This window comes from Trachemys scripta, chromosome 9, assembly GCF_013100865.1.
Source record: "Trachemys scripta elegans isolate TJP31775 chromosome 9, CAS_Tse_1.0, whole genome shotgun sequence".
Classification (NCBI taxonomy): Eukaryota; Metazoa; Chordata; order Testudines; family Emydidae; genus Trachemys; species Trachemys scripta.
In genome coordinates, this window is record NC_048306.1 from 77,213,967 (window position 1) to 77,232,350 (window position 18,384).

Sequence of the window (18,384 nt, forward strand, 5' to 3'; positions counted from 1 at the left end):
GACTAAAGTTATGCACATGCCTACGAGTTTGCAGGACCAGGGCCAAAGCAAGTGTAATTACGTATTATCCAGTGGTTCTTCATTTGGTGAGGTAAATGCTGGAAGATTGCTTGTTCTGTCCAACCAGTGAACATGAAACCAATTGATTCTGACATTACTGAATCTGCATTAAAGAAGACTGCCTAATGAAATTACCCATATTTTATTTGATTGCATCTTGTTTACACAGCATCCTTTCAGAGCATATCTCCTCTCATTAAAATGGGATCAAAGGATCTTACTTGCCTAAAGGAGAGTGACTCTTAAGTATTCCCTGGGCTATGGACTATTGTTGCCCTGGAACTCTGGGTAAAGACCTAAAAGCACTTAGCCACGGTAATACTAAAAAGGACGAAATGCATCTTTGGTGCTTTTTAGAAATTGGCTTTTGCTGATGTTTTTGGATTGTCTCAAGATTTCCCTGTCTACAAGCTAAGGCTCTGATCCCATTATTTTGAGAGCTGCAAACTCCTGCATTTCCTCCTGTATCTATTTAGCCATTGCAGCTACATCAATTAGTTCTCTAAGCCCCGATTCAGCAAGAGCTACCTTAAAATCCTTCCATTATATACTCTGATTAACTATATAATGCATCAGCTGACAATGAACAAGTCTGTTATAGTCCAGTTCTGGAAGTCAATAACTGCAGTTCCGGGAAGGATAGAAAAAGAAGAATAGACTTGTATCATCTGCACACCAGAATGAAAAATGCAGTATAGTATTGACTGTAGCATGGAACATCTTGTGACACCAGTAGAAGAATATAGTAGGCAGTTTGTTACTGTTATCTCTGTGATTTTGGTGCTTGAAATTAAATTGTTTGTATGAAATCCATTCTCAGGAGTGGATGCAGCAAAAACTGCCAACATGTATGAATAAATTAAAAATATATCAAATGAGGATCTAACCCAAATTTCAATGGGATTACTCATGTTTAAATGACAGGTTTCAGAGTAGCAGCCGTGTTAGTCTGTATCCGCAAAAAGAACAGGAGTACTTGTGGCACCTTAGAGACTAACAGATTTATTAGAGCATAAGCTTTCGTGGACTACAGCCCACTTCTTCAGATGCATAGAAGTGGGCTGTAGTCCACGAAAGCTTATGCTCTAATAAATCTGTTAGTCTCTAAGGTGCCACAAGTACTCCTGTTCATGTTTAAATGTAAACAGGATTGTTTATATACATTAGTGTTTGCAGGATTGGGGCCTGTTTTCATGAAATCTAAAAAGAACTAATGACAAAACAGAGTTTTGTGGTGGTGGAATGTTTTGTTGTTTTGCTTTACGTTTAATATTTTCCTATAGTGCATGAGAATCAGAAAGTGGAACTGATTTGGTTGTTTTCATTGTCTACGCTAAGTGAAGTTAGAAAATCAAATTTGATATTTTCAAACTTCCTTCAGTTTTAATAATATTACGGAAGTGAGGAAACATTGGTTGTAGGGAAAAATAATCTTACAGTGCCTCTTTAAAATTTGAGTGAAATGGAGGAAAAAGAAGGAATACATTTGATGATAGTAAAGAGTCAAATTTAAGGATGGGTCTGTTTGTCTTTTTGTTTGATGACCATGTGTAGAGGTTAAAAATAAGACTGAACTACTTCCTACGTACAAGCGCCCATGTTCAGCATAACCCATCATAACGATCAGTTAGTCTTGAAGGAGTGGTATAACAAGTGTGCATTGCCTTGTCAGCAAAATGAGACTAGCTTCCAAAAAGTTGTTGTAACTTGACTCTGAGATTACCTGTGCTTAAAGGAACAGTTCCTTACCTCATGGAAGCTTACGTGGTTGTTTTGTTTTGTTTGTTTTTTGGGGTTTTTTTGGTTAGGCCTTCAGTGTGTCGGAGAAAAACAGAGTTCTCACTCTCAGGTTGGATGCAGCAAGTCAGATAGATACTTTATTTCTCTAGCAATTGCGTGGAGGGAGAGAGCAGAACAGGTCTTTCTTCAGGTAAACAATTACAGCAAGCATTTATACCTTTTGTTACATACAATAATGGGCAACAGCTGCATTTTGTTTATACATATGTCCTCCTGATATCTTATTTTCCTCACCTCTATTTAGACTATAGTCTGCATTCCATACTTATCTAACCCAAGGTCGCAACAACTTCCCATACAGTTCTTTCCCACTTGCCTCACACAATCCTCGTTTCTACAAATCTCGCGTTATTAGGGTTACAACTAGACTGACTCTTGCTCACATAAGGGGACTGCGTGGATTTGAAATCCCCTTCAAATCCCTGTCAGTTCTTTCTCTACTTCCACACCTGTAATGGTATAATTAGAAAGGTTGCTATGGTATGAGCAGCTGCATGACTCATTCTTGACTTTAGCCACTAGCAAGATTCTTAATTAAGTTACTATCCGTTCAGAATTTAGATTAAAAGGAAATTGTCATAGTTCCAAGCATTGGAGATCATTTTTTTTGCCATGTTCGTAGAGAATCCTGAGCTGCCCTGTAAAATCACAACATCATATAATTGATAAGAAGAAAACAACATGTTTTTGGCATTAGTTCGTGCATTTCTAATGTCAGTACAGCACTTTACTACTTTTTTAACATTTCAGTAAACTGTTCAATAATGCATAATTCAGTAATACATAGTGAAAAGAGCTTGCATTTCATCTGACATTCATTAGCAATATCATAGGGGAAAACCATGTAGGGGGAAATTTTCAAAAGCACAAATGGGAATTGGGTATCCATCCACCCAATTCCCATTTGTGCCTTTGCAAATCTTTTCCAAACTTTTCCCTGATTGTTTGATTTTCTGAACAGTTGATTTTCTGAACAGTTTTTTAGTCATTTTTTTCCTCAAAAGAGTCAAATCAAACTTCTAAGAAGTATAATAGCCTGAAGAATATTCTTAAGTGTGGCTGTAAAAGTGACTAAAGAAGTCATGGATTTGATTCTGAGGCCTTTATAGGCTAAATTCATAGCTTCCCATACAGTAGCTAGCAATAGAGGAAAATAACCAGGTATGTGAAGAGAGAACAAAATGTCTTTCTTACTACTGTATTTTGTCCTCTGTCTGTCCTGTGTTTCTGTGATGATAAAACTCTGAAATGATCAACATATTATTAGATAGCTAATATTATATTATAGTCACAGATGACTCCAAGGTGAGCCACTGATTATTAGAAATATAGAAAAGACTGACCAAATATTAGAATAATTTAGATAATTATAAAACTCTCATTTAAACAGTATCAGGAATAGATAATTACTGCACGGTGTAGTGAGTCGGTGTGGCTCCCCTCCTGCCCAGAAGAGGGAGCCCACGTGCAGGCACCAGAGTGGGTGGGACCACCACCGCCTGTCCCCGCCCCCCCGGAAGTCCAGGGGCGGGACAGGAAGTATAAAGGCCGGCCGCCAGAGCTCAGTCGGCGGCCAGCCACCACCGGGAGCAGACGTGCGGCCGCGAGCTCCCGGCCAGGAGACCGTCGAAGACCGAGGCCTGGACCCTAGCTGGCCTGAGCTACCCCGGGCCCGCTACGAGGAGGAGCCGCCGGAGCCCGTTCACGCCCGCTACTGGGAGAATCCCTGGGAACCGCACCCCACTAACCCTGAGGGTGAGACTGGACCCGAACCGCTTCGCCCCTGCTGCTATCCAGAGGAGCCGCCTGAGGACCATTGGCCGGACTTCCCGGCAGAGCTACCGGACTTGCCGCCGAGCCCGGGCAGAGAGGAGCCCATGCAGGTGGACTGGCCCGACCCCGGCGCAACGGACGAGGTAGGCTTTGAGGGGGATCACGGAAGTAGCCCGGGGGTAGCCGACCCCGGTCCGGCTGCAACTGAGTGTGAGCCTATGTCAGTGTGTTGCGGTCTGGATACCCCACTGACCAGCAGCGGCAGCAACCGCTGTTAGGGCCCCGGGCTGGAACGCAGTGGAGTGGGTGGGCCTGCGTTCCCCCCTGCCACCCTCCGCACGGGTGGCAGGCTTCCCCCTCACCCAACGCTTGGCTACAGAAAGCCTAGGCGTACCCTACCTGAACTGTTTATCCGCTCAGCCCCTGCAAACAAGGGCCTGAGCCTAACTGTTTGCCCCGCCCTGATCCAGGGCCTGGGCTCTGAACTATTTGCTCGCTCAGCCCCTGCAAACAAGGGCCTGAGCCTAACTGTGTTTGCCCCTCCCTGATCCAGGGCCTGGGCTCCTGAACTACTTGCTCGCTCAGGCCCCTGCAGTCAAGGGCCTGAGCTTTAACTGTGGTTGCTCCGACTCTACACCAAAGAGCCGGGGTTTCGGGACTAACTGACTACTTGTTCCCACAGTAGTGAGTCGGTGTGGCTCCCCTCCTGTCCGGAAGGGTCGAGCCCCGGCTAGGACCTACTACACACGGCAAGACAAATAAAAGGCAGTCAGCACAGAAAGTTCAGAAACTGAAGTACTACAAGTAAAATAACTGGAGCGAAGCACCGATGCTGGCAAAACTAATGTCGCTTAGTGGGGTGCTTTTTCACACCCCTCAGCAACATAATTTTTGACGACATAAGTGGTAGTGTAGACATGGCCTTAATCTTGGTGTCAATGGTTGCTAGAATCGCCACAGGACATTCTCAGATCATCACAGACTTTCTCTGATATATGTTTTCTCAGGCTTGGTCTTCGTTTGAAAGCTATATTGGCAAAGCTATGGCGGTCTGGGGTGGAGAAAAAAATCACACCCCTGACTGACATAAATATGCCACCATAACTCCCAGTGTAGGCACTGTAATGTTGGTGGAAGAATGCCTTGTCGACGTAGCTGACGTCATGCAGGTGTTGCAATACTGACAGTAAAACCCCTTCCGTTGGTGTAGGCTACAGGGCCAGGCTGGCATAGTTTTTCTGGTATAGTCTTCATAGTGTAGACATACTTTTAGTGAAATCATCTCAAGAATGCAAAGAGGGCAAGGTAGGCAGTAGCAATTATTCATTCTCTTTTTTAGTCAAGAGGCTTTGCCTTTTACAAGGATCATGGTCTGTATGTTCTCAAAATGTCACTCAACCACACACTACACAGGATCAGTGAGATTTAAATTGAAATAAGGTAGTTTTTGAAATACGTGGCTGAGGCTTTTGAAAGTTCACTCACTGTCCTTGACTCCATCAGATGAGAGGTCCCTTCACTGCAAGCCATTGCTGCCAGTGCTTGCCATTACTGTAACAGTAAAAAAGACTGTGAATAGTTCAGATCTTGCAGTTTCATGTCTGCGACTACACTAGTATTCTTTCTCTGAATTCTTCAATCAATTTAAAACTCTACAACTTTACAATTACAGGGCCCAAGCCTGCATTCATTGCACAGCCAAAGCTCCCACTGAGGTCAGGGGGAGCAAAGACTGAAGTGTTAGGTCACTCTACACTCTCATCTCAATACCATCCTCACTCTCCTGAATTCTTTGAATACTTAAAACTTTCCCTAATTTCAGTGAATTAAGTGCCCTAAGCAATTGTTCAGGGAGAGCTTGCTTTCATTGAAGACAACATTGCCATTGGCTAGTAAATAGGAGCAGCAAACGGGAGTTTTGCAAGGGTGTTTTCTAGATGAAGGAGGAGCAACTATGTGACACCTGGGGTGAGTTTATCTGTCAGTTGGTTTGTTGTTGTGTGCTTGCTTGCTGTGTGCCTGCTTGATGGAAGTTTCTAGTGTGGTCTGTTTGTGGGGCTGTGTGCTGAGCCTAGAAGAGAAGCACATAGATGAGGCTTTCCAGGACACAGTAGAGAGGTTCCACCCCCAGTCTGACAGCCTCTGTGCTGCTGAAGAGAGGATGGAAGTTTTGGGGAAGAACATCAAGGTGGAGCAGAGGGAAATCATTCCATAATTGGGACCCTTCTTCCAAATGATAACATAGTATCCTCTCGCGCTGAGAATACCCTTCTCAGGGAGGCAACCCCAGTTATTAGGAAGAGACAGGATATAGTAATGGGGGATTCAATTATTAGAAATATTGATAGTTGGATTTGTGATGACTGGGAGAACCACATGGTGAATTGCCTGCTGGCTGTAAAGGTTGCAGACCTCTGGAGACATCTAGACAGACTTATGGGCAGTGCTGGGGAGGAGCCGGTAGTCGTAGCATGTGTAGGTATAAATGATATAGGGAAAGGCGAGAGATCTTGGCCAAATTTCAACTGCTAGGTGAGAGATTAAAGTCCAGGACCTCCATGGTAGTATTTTCCAAAATGCTTCCAACTCCATATGCAAGGTCAGTTAGGCAGAACTCCTGGGACTCCATGTGTGGATGAGATGGTGGAGGAGGGATTTAGATTCATTTGGAAATGGAGAACCTTTGGGGAAAGGAGGAATCTATACAGGAAGGATGGGCTCCACCTAAACCAAAATGGAACCAGATTGCTGGCATGTAAACTTAGAAAGGTTGTAGAGGAGTTTTTAAACTAAGGGCTGGGGGTAAGCTAACAGGAGTGGAGTAGCACACAGTTTGGACAGGCACATCCCTTAGGGGAAGATTTATTAAAGGGGATACTCTATACCCTAGTACTCTAGACCCTCCATCATTGGAGATTTTTAAGAGCAGGTTAGACAAACACCTATCAGGGATGGTCTAGGTAATACTTAGTCCTGCCATGAGTGCAGGGGACTGCACTAGATGATCTCTTGAGGTCCCTTCCAGTCCTATGGTTCTATGAAAGAGGACAGGATAGAAGTTGATAAAGTACAGGTAGGAAGTGAAAAAGCCAAACAAAAAAAAGTCCCATTCAGTTACATCACATGAAGGCAGGCAACTAAATATTGATAAATTTTATAAGTGCTTGTATACAAATGCAAGAAGTCTAAATACTAAGTTGAGTGCCTGGTAGTAAAATGAGGATATTGATACAATAGGCATCACAGAATCTTGGTGGAATGATGATAATCAATGGTACACAGTAATATCAGGGTACGAAACATATAGGAATGATAGAGTAGGTCATGCTGATGGGTGGAGTGAAAGAAAGCACAGAGTCAAATACAGTAAAAAATCTTAAATAAATCAAAAAGCACTATTGAATCTTTATGGATAGAGATTCCATGCTTGAATAATAAAGAGTATAGCTGTAGGAATATTCTACCAACCACCTGACCAGGATGGTAATGGTGACTGTGAAATGCCTAGGGAGATTAGAGAGGCTAAAAAAACAGAAAACCCAATAATAATGGATGATTTCAACTATCCCCATATTGATTGGGAGCATTACCTCAGGATGGGATGTAGAGAGAAAATTTCTAGACACCATTAATGACTGCTTCTAGGAAAACTAGTCCATAAGGGGAGAGGCAATTCAAAGAATTAAGTGGCACACAAGATCTGGTCCAAGAGGTGGACATAGCTGAACCGCTTGGTAATAGCAACCATAATGTAATTACATTTAACATTCTTATGGGGGCGAGGGGGACGGACCAAAGAAACTCACCGCAGTAGCATTTAACTTCCAAAAGGGGAGCTACACAAAAATGAGGTGGCTAGTTAAATGGAAATGAAAAGGAACAGTCTCAAGAGTGAAATGCCTGCAAGCTGCATGGAAACTTTTTAAAGACACCATAATAGAGGCTCAAACGATATGTATACCCCTCCCCCCAAAAACCAAACAAAGAGAGGATCAAAAAAAATGCCACCATGGCTAAACAACAGAGTAAAAGAGATGGTTAGAGGCAAAAAGTCATCCTTTAAAAATTGGAAATCAAATTTCACTGATGAAAATAGAAAGGAACATAAACTCTGGCAAGTCAAAAATAAAATTATAATCATGCAGGCCAAACAATAATTTGAAGAATAACTGGCAAAAGACACAGAAACTAGCAATTTCTTGAAAGTACATCAGAAGCAGAAAGCCTGCCAAATAATCAGTGGGGCCACTGGAGGATTGAGGTGCTAACAGTCATTGTGGTGAAGCTAAATTAATTCTTGCATTGCTCTTCACTGCAGAGGATGTGAGGGAGATTCCCACACCCGAGCCATTCTTTTTAGCTGATGGATCTGAGGAATTGTCCCAGATTGAGGTGTCATTAGAGGAGGTTTTGGAATAAATTGATAAATTAAACAGTAATAAATCACCTGGATTAGATGGTATTCACCCAAGAGTTCTGAAGGAACTCAAAAATAAAATTGCAGAACTACTATCCTTGGTATGTAACCTATCACTTAAATCAGTCTCTGTACCAGATGCCTGGAGGATAGCTAATGTGATGCCAATTTTTAAAAAAGGCTCCAGAAGCAATCCTGGCAATTACAGGCCAGTAAGACTAACTTTGGTACCAGGCAAATGGTTGAACTGTAATAAAGAATAGAATTATCAGATACATAGATGAACTTAGTATGTTGGGGAAAACTCAACACAGTATTTGTAAAGGGAAATCATGTGTCACCAATCTATTAGAATTCTTTGAGGGGGCCAACAGACGTGGACCAGGGTCATCCAGTGCCCATATAATATACTTGGACTGTCAGAAAGCCTCTGACAAAGTCCCCGCCACCAAAGGCTCTTAAGCAAAGTATGCAGTGATGGGGTAAAAGAGAAGGTTCCTCTCATGGATCAGTAAGTGGTTAAAAGATAAGTAACAAAGGGTGGGAATCAATGGTCAGTTTTCACAATGAAGAGACGTAAATAATGGGGTCCCCCAAGGATCTGTATTGGGACCAGTGCTGATCAACATATTCAGAAATGATCTGGAAAAAGGGGTAAACAGTGTGGTGGCAAAGTATAAAGATGATACTAAATTGCTCAAGATAGTTAAGTCCAAACCTGACTGCAAAAGTTACAAAGGGATCTCACCAAACTGGGTGACTAGGCAATACAATGGCAGCTAAAATTCAGTGTTGATAAATGTAAAGTAATGCACATTGAAAACATAATCACAACTATACATACAAAATGATGGGGTCTAAATTAGCTGTTACCACTCAAGAAAGAGATCTTGGAGTCATTGTGGATAGTTCTCTGAAAACATCAGCTCAATGTTCATCAGCAATCATAAAAGCTAGCAGAATGTTAGGAACCATTAGGACAGGGATAGATAAGAAGACAGAAAATATCATAATTACAGTATAAAAATCTACGGTATGTCCACACCTTTAATACTGCTTGCAGTTCTGGTTGCCCCATCTCAAAAAAGATATATTAGAAGTGGAAAAAGTATAGAGAAGGGAAACAAAAATTATAAGGGGTACAGAACAGCTTCCATGTGAGGAGAGATTAAAAAGACTGGGACTGTTCAGCTTAGAAAACAGACATCTATGGGGGGATAGGATAGAGGTCTATAAAATCATGATCGGTGTGGAGAAAGTGAATAAGAAAGTGTTAATTACCCCTTCACATTACACAAAAACCAGGGGTCAGCCCAGCGGCGTATTATCGCCTAGGCCGGCAAATTTGCAGGGGTGGCAAATTTGAGCACCCACGGAGAAGCTACCCTGCTCCAGCTCGCCTCCTCCATGAGCGCGCCGCCGCATCCTGTTTCACTCCCCTCCCTCCCAGTGCTTGCGCCGTGAAACAGCTGTTTTGCGGGGCAGGAAGGGAAGGGGGAGGAGGGGGAACATGACGTGCTGGGGAAAGAGGCGGGGCCAGGGTGGGGATTTGGGGAAGAGATCCAATGGGGCAGGGAGGGGGCAGAGTTGGGACCGGAGTTTGGGGAAGGGGTTGGAATGGGGGCGGGAAAAGGGTGGAGTTGGGGCGGGGCTAGGGGTGGGCAGTGCGGCAATTATTTCAGGACCTAGGGGCGGCAAAATCATTAATCCGCCACTGGGTCAGCCAATGAAATTAATAGGCAGTAGGTTTAAAACAAACAAGGAAATACTTTTTCACACAACATACAGTCAATCTGTGCAACTCGTTGCCAGGGGATGTTGTGAAGGTCAAAAATATAACTGGTCTCAAAAAAGAATTAGATGCGTTCATGGTGAAGAGGTCCATCAATCGCTGTTAGGCAAGATGGTCAGGGATGCAACCCTATGCTCTGGGTGTCCCTAACCTCTGAATGCCAGAACCTGGGACTAGACAACGGGATAAATCACTCGATAAATTGTCCTGTTCTTTTCATTCCCTGTGAAGCATCTGGCATTGGCTACTGTTGGAAGACAGGATCCTGGGGTAGATGGACCATTGGTCTAACCCAGTATGGCCATTCTTATGTTCTTATGTCATAGAGTTCAATAAGAAAGGATCAGGTTCCTTTTTGGAATATCTTTTGCTCAGGAATGTGTTTTAAAATTAAGCATAACACTTCAGCATAATAGGAGAGCATGGGAATGCTGCTATATGGAGAGTTGTCAGTTTCCACCACAAACCCCAGCGTTCAGATGGTTTTAATTTTATATCTCAAATTAAATTTTATCTGTAACTTCACATTTTAAGTGTCCATCCAGAAAAATGTTATATATTAAAACATTTTAAAGTTTGCTTGTTTTTTGGAATTCACTTGCAAAATATTTTTCATTATTTCAAAACAGTGTATTTTTGCTTGTGGTTGGATCTCTCTTCTTACCAAAATATTTTTCCTCATTTGGGTACACACACTGAATTGTTGTTGTAGAGTTGTGCCTGAATGAACTGATGTGTATTTGTTTGTTTGTGGTGTTTGCATCTTCATTTATTTTCATTTTGAATAGAAGCATTTGTTTGGAAACACTCTCATTTGTTAAAAAGACACAGATTTGTGTGTGTATTTGTAATATGTGTATGTGATATATAATTTAGGGCCTATTAACCATAGCAGGAGACTCAAGTTTTGTGGCTTTTAAATGCTTTTCTGTGCTTCCATAATCAAAACACTGCCTAGTTAGTTTATAAATTGAAAAGGACTGTGTTGCTATACTGCTGTAGCTGCAGACTGTCAGCAGTGCCAGCAGTGTAAAAACGTAGTTTAGCTTCTGTGCAAGTAACTCTTAAAGGTTTTTAGCAGGTCTTGATACTCAGGTGTGACACCCCAGGGCTGATAGTGTGTAATGGATCACACACTAGATAGGATTTTACAGTGTAATCAATAATAGCTGAGAGGAAAGGTTAGTGTTGTCAGTAGTTGGCTGCCTGTGTGTTCTCTCTGTGTGCTGTCCTGGCTCTGGCCAGGTTGCTGGCCAAGCAGTCCTCGATCGAATTGTCCAGAAAGATTACAGACTTGGTTCAGTGGTGAAGGCCCTCGACCAGGTTTATTCCTGACAAAGCATGGTACCAGTACCCCATAGACTCTACAGGGAGACTAATACATGTATACTCGTGACAGCGGACCAATTCAGTCAGTGGCAGGATCCTCCACTACCTCTTCGGTCATACAAAGTCATTCCTCCTTTGACCCCTTCTTTTATACACTGATACAAACAAGTTAATTAGTACCCTTCTGATGTGGTTAGTGATCACCCTACATCTTGTACCTGTTGGTTCAAACAAAACATCTCCATCCATTATCCTGTCATCCTGTCCTTATCTTTAGGAAGGGTCAGTGTGTCCTTGTACCATCTTTGGGCAGTGTGTTTATATAACTTTGTATCGGGCTGATCTAGTACTACCCTTCCAGAATGTGTTTATGTGAATGCCTAGTGTCTAGCACATCTTAGGAGTGCCTGTGTTTTATCAACACCAGCCATGTTCTTGCCAAGTCCATGTACTGGATAGTGATCTAGTAAGCAGGCGTTTGCTTTATAGCAGGGCCCAGGGCAGGGGCGGGCAAACTTTTTGGCATGAGGGCCACATCGGGTTTCCAAAATTGAATGGAGGGCCTGTTAGGGGAGGCTGTGCCGCCCCAAACAGCCAGGTGTGGCCCGGCCCCTGACCTCTATCTGACCCCCCCTGCTTCTCACCCCCTGACAGCCCCCCTGGGACTCCTACCCCATCCAACCCCCCCTGCTCTCTGTCCCCTGACCGCCCCCGGATCCCCCCGTCACCCCATCCAACCCCCCCTCTCCTTCCTGACTGTCCCCCCAAGCACCCCTGCCCCCGTTCAACCCCCCTGTTCCTGGCCCTCTGACCGCCCTGACCCCTATCCACACCCCCGACCCCTGACCACCATCCCGAACTCCCCTGCCCTCTATCCAACCTCACCTGCTCCCTGCCCCCTTACCGTGCTGCCTGGAGCATCAGTGGCTGGCGGCGCTACAGCCGCACCGCCCAGAGCACCGGGTCAGGCCGCGGCTCTGCAGCTGCGCTTCCCAGCTGCCCAGAGCATTGCGCTGGTGGCGCAGTGAGCTGAAGCTGCGGGGGAGGGGCTGGGGCTAGCCTCCCTGGCAGGAGGGTCCTGTGGGCCGGATGTGGCCCGCGGGCCATAATTTGCCCACTTGTGGAATTTTGATCATAGCTTGACTTTTGCTGACTTTGGTTCAGGCCTCAGACCTTGTGTTATACCAATAGAATTAAAACCACCAGTATCTTATTAAGAGGGATAAGGCAAAGATGCCACATTTATTGATATTATAATGATAAAGCAAAAGATAAAAGTAAACAACGTTGTTTTGACTACTTATTCCTATCACTACTTATTCCTTATACACACACACACACACACACACATATATACACACATATATATTCATTCACACAATCATTCATTCAGGTTCTGTTATAGGTGTTATAGTTACCAGCCTAGAAGTTGCTCGTGCCAAGTTACTGGCCAGGTATCTTGGTCATGAGGATGGAGCCGAGTCCGTGTCAGGTGCACCTGATGCTCCTGGAGGCTGGCAGCAGAACCAGAGACTCAAAGTCATCAGTCTTGAGAGTCCATTCTTATAGGAATTAATTCCTATGTTAGTCTATGGGAGCTGTTTCATTCTGCTCTTGCTGACTCAAATCAGCAGATGGCACATTCCTGGGCACATTCCTGGTGGCTCCAAACTGTCCAAAGTTTGTGTTTCTCATCCTTCCAGGTGATGGGGTGGATCCCAGTTTACCCTCCAGGGGTTCTGGTGGTCCACTTGACACATTCTTCGGCTGATGGATACTCCCTTTCTAGGCTGGCACCTCCCTAACCATTAATGTACATCAAGCATTCATCAACATACATTCCATATCTTAACCATATTTTAATTTACTGTCTCCACCACTTTCAGGGTGTGTGCTAATTCATTTGAGACTCCCGGCCCTTTAATCACAGAGAGTGGGGGTCTAGGAGCCGTTGCTGTTACAATGAAGTGAAAGTCACTTAACGGCTTATAGTGTTTGTTTACATTGTATCAATTACTTCAAGAACAAAGTCAATTAACTTGTTTGTAAGTTTTACATAGTTAATAAAGTATCTTTCACAGGATAGATACAATCAATGGTTTCTACAGACAATAGCTTACAAGTTTTAACAGAAGACCCAAGAGATTTTTGTACTTGGTGAAACTGTTGGATTTTAAAGTGTGGGGGAACAAATTATTGGGGGGTCACTGTCACTTGGGGGAATCACTGTTAGTACCTTCTTTAATATCCCTACACTTGTACCAGGCCCCATGGGTCAGGTTCTCTCTTTCTACTACAATTAAGTCAATATGTTAAAAGTGTGTCTTAAGTTTATTGTTTAGAAATCCCTGAAATATACCTAATCACAATAGAATAAGTTAAAGATGGCATCTGAGGGTTAACTTAGGTCCTATTTATACTGTACAACAACTAGACCAGTCAGGGGAATCAGTTACAACACACTTAAAACTTGTAGATTTGACTTAGCTGTGTCCCTGTAACAATGCTAAAGCTTTATTTTTGTATCCAGCTGCCCTGATTTGGCTTTAATTTAGTACAGATGGGGGTCTTCAAAGGTTCTTGCTTTTGAGGGGAAAATTCTGCTCTCATTTACACATGAACTCTATTCAAATTAGTGGAGTCGTTTCAGATTTACAGTGGTGTAACTGAAGTCAGAACTTGGCTCTGCAGATTTAAGTTAGACCCTTACAGCCAAGCTTTGCCTATGATACCTCAGGGAAGTCAGTGCAATTTCATGAAGTGAAAATGAGGCAGAATGTGCCCTTGTTATTTTTTGTGGTTTATTATGTGTGTTGTGGTAGGAGAAAGAGACACAGAGAAATAACAACATGCCTACAAATAGAGTGGAATAATATGGGTGTTCGTAGCATTAGATATCATTTTGTGTAAATCCATTAATAGACATTAATTTAAAAACCATGTTACTATATTTAAATAAGATCTAGTTTTCAAATGTTTGTATGTAGCTATTTCATTTTTTTCTACCAAATAACTACCCTACATAACACTTGTCAAAGACTTTTGGGGCCTGATTTTCAGTGCTAACACCCACGAGTCTGACTGAAGTAAATGGGAACTCAGCAAAATCAGGTCCTAAACCAGTTGGATAGGTACCGAAAGAGCATGCAAGTTTCCATTGCCTCACACTGGCTTGTCTACCAAGTTATGACTGTCTATTCTTGAAGACAAAGATGCTTGGAAAGGGTAACCCACCCTTGACACAAAATAGTACAGTACACTCCAGTGCCTAAAAGGCTTGACAAGCCCATAGTGACCATTATTTCCAGAAAAAAGGGATGATTCACAAAGCAGATGGTGAAAAAAATAAGAGCATGCAAAATACATGCAAACAGCTGTCCATACAACAGATAGATCTATGTAAACAAAACAGAGTAAGCAGATACCTAAATAATTGAAGGGAGTTAGATCTAGAGCAAAACAACATGCTGTGCTGCATGCTGCGTGTAATGTAAGTTTCTGTGAGTATCTTTAAGTGTAATTTCACATGTTTATTACATATAAGTAAGATTAAGAGAATATCATTTATGGCAAGAATATAGCTGATATCTAATCTATCTGCAAATGCACCTTTCTCTGTAGGCATATGAACATATTTTTTGTTTTAGCCAAAATTATTGCCTTTTTAAAAATAAAAGCTTCCATGTTTCATATACGATGTTACAGTCTAAGGATGGAAACATTTAAATATAATTAAAAAGGAACAAAAAATACAGGCAGTATAGGATACACAGATGTACCCAAAATTTTCTGTGCATTTGGTAATTTGAGACATTGCACTTTATAGGATTATGATGCTATAGTGGGGGAGAAAAAATTGAATTTCAAAGCCCTACTGGAAAAAGCATTTTTTGCTAGGCTTGTGCATAGGGGAGTGTGCACAGTTAGGATTCCTATGTCTTGTCACCAGCATTTGGATGGTCTTTGTTTTTGCAGATGGGAAATGAAGCCCGTGTAAAATCAAAGTCTTGTTTTGTTTTGGAAAATGTAGCTGGACTATTTCAAAGAGATGAGGGCCTCTGTAACCTACATTTATTAGACATTGTAGAGGGTCTTCAGACCAGCATGGCCCTCAGAAGGATCATATGGGTGAGTTTAAAAGAGACATCATCAATTTCAATTATCATAATTAATTACGCAGAAATTTCAGAAGGGATATTAACATGGGCGGCAGGTGGAGCCCCCCTTTGGGAGGCTAGTCCCCGGCTCTGCCTCTTCTGCCCATGCCCCTTCCTGGGCCAGAGCCCCGAGTGCCCCGCGCCTCAGTCGGAGGAGCCCTGAGCCCCCGCACCTGCCTGGAGGAGCCCCGGGCCAGCTGCGCCGCCCCTCCTTTCCCCTCCCCTCCCCTCCCCTCCCCAGACCTCAAGCCACCCAGGAAAAGCTGCAGCATGACAGCCTCTCCTCCCAGAGAAGAACCTGAGCTTTTGATATGCCCCATGCAGATTCTGGGGCGGCTGAGGAGGCAGTATGTGGTACTCAGCTTCCTCAGTTCATCAGTAATCTCTCTGGAGTCCAGGGAGATTACTGATGAACCCAGGAAGCTGACTAGCACGCTCCACCTCCTCAGCCACCCCAGAACCTGTATGGGGCATAATAAAGCAAAAGCTTCCCCCGCCAAACCTGCATACGGCGGCAAGTGCCAGGGGAGGCAGAGCTGCCCCTGGCCTATTATATCGGCCACCCATGGATATTAATCCTAGTGCGTCAGGGCTTAAGCCTAACAATCAAAGAGGAAGATGAGGCCTATGCGGTTGGCCGATTATGCCACATCTGCCTACTGCAGGGCTCTTCTGAAGCATCTGGTGCTGTTCACTGCCAGAGACAGGATACTGGACTAGATGGACCTTGGGTCTGAGCTGGTCAGGCAATTCCTATGTTTCTAATTTTAAAATTGCACTATTCTCTGAATGTTTTTACCTGCTGTTGTTACCTAAGGTCAGTGTAAGTGAATGTGACAACAAGGGGGAAAATTTTCCCCGTTTGCTTACATTGTGCATTTGACAGCAGTTTAGTCAGTTCTGTTATTTCCTATGGATAGTCAGCCAGCTTTCCCATTTGTTTGTGTGGATTTTTCACACAGCAATAGAGAAGAGAAAAATAGTTAAAAAGCAAACAAACAAGTTCCCCCTCCTTTTCTCTCCCCCCCCCCCCCCAAAAAAAACAAAACAAATGAACCCTGGTTATAAAACCACAGGAATTGGCAGGAGGCCTAGTGCTTGAAACTGCTTTCAAACTTCTATTTTGTGGCTTTAAGTGCTTTTTTGTCCACTACTATTTCTTTACAAAGATGTAAGAGTCCAAAAAAGGGGGTTGTTGTTTTAGATTACAGGGAGGTCAGCTTGTATGTGTAGACACAGACACAGGAGATAGTGTCCATTGTGCTTTGAAGAGCTTTAGCACTTTCTCATGTATTAAAGCTGAGCTGTTAATATTGAGCCGTTATCTTTGGGAGTGCAGTGGCCTAGTTAATAGGGTACAGAAGTAGGAGTTAGAAGGCCTGAATTCTAGTCTCAGCCATGCCACTTCTTATTCAGACTCTGTGGGCAAATCACTTGGTTTCTCCATGACACAATTTCCTCATCTGAAAAACAGAGAAAAATGATACTCATGCTTTGTAGAACATGAGAGTGTGGGTGAAAGTTCTGTATTATTAATAGTAATTAATGATGTGTGTACCACCTCTCCTGGCTGGATGGTGATCGTTCTTGTTTTTTAAATTACTTTCCTGTTCCCAGTCTCTGGATAATTGTTGGATATTGAAGCTGCATAGCTTGGTGATATGGAAAGATGTCCGGTCTGGGTCATTCCCTCCTCTAGCCTCTGATAAAGGTTGTTCACGGTTACTTCATTTTTCAAGATGCCTGAGGAGATGGCAGCATTTAGTCTTTTTTTAAAAATAGGAATTGTGTGGTAAGCTAATGAGGCGTGGGTGTAGGTGTGTGAGGAGGGGCATTGGAAAAGAATTGCTTGTGGGAAGTTACAATGCTAGGTATCCTATAAAAAGTGCTTTGCACACCCCTAGTGCCTCCTGACCAAAGATGTCAAAATTCCTGGCAAACATTAGCCCCACAACACCCTTATGAAGTAGACATATTACCTAGGGTGACCAGATGTCCTGATTTTATAGGGACAGTCCTGATATTTGGGGAGTTTTCTTATATAGGTGCCTATTACCCCCCCCACACACACACACACACTATCCCGATTTTTCATACTTGCTATCTGGTCACCCTAATATTACCCCCCATGTTACAGATGGCATGGAGATGCTAAATATCCACGAGCAAGTCTGTGCCAGAGATGGAAACCCAGACTCCCAGTGCTGTGCTTTTCTGGATGCTGTTTCCTTTCCTTCGGCTTGTGTAAACTGTTGTTATAATAGAGCACAATATTGAATGCTAGGGTAAAATCCTGGTCCCATTGAAGCCAATGGCAAAACTTCCATTCTCTTCAGTGAAGCAGGATTTCACCCCAAGTGACTTAACCCACCTAAACCATGCAATGTGTAGAAATGCAATGTGTGAGGTGGCTAGCTGCTATTATGAAACAGAATTTATAAAGAACAGTCAGGAAAATGTATCCACTCATGTTTTACAGGGCTCTGACTGGGGTGCACCACCAACCATAGGTAGTCAGAAAGTTGAATTCATGTCCAGCTCTTGAGGGATAGCTCAGTGGTTTGAGCATTGGCCTGCTAAACCCTTAAGGGGGCCACTTAGGGATCTGGGCCAAAAATCAGTATTTGGTCCTGCTAGTGAAGGCAGGGGTCTGGACTTGATGACTTTTCAGGGTCCCTTTCAGTTCTATGAGATAGGTATATCTCCATATTTAAAAAGCCATTTTGTAGTAATCTTCATCACCGTTTGACTGCTCTTGGAGTAATAACTTTCCAGCTCATCCAGGAGTTTTCAAGGAGTTACATTGTTTGAATATTGAGGCTGGCTCAGGTAAAATACCAAAATGAGTTGTGAGTTTCATTGTTTACATTGACTGGATTTGTTTGTGAAATACTTTGTCATGGCTTCAAACTTACTGAATTGGGCCCTGATCCTGCAGACTTATACACTTATTTAATTTTAAGGACATGAGAAATCCCATTGCAGTAATCGTGTCTTCCATTAAGTCATTGGGACTACTCTAAAGTGGCCATTCATACATCCCCAGAATATCGGAC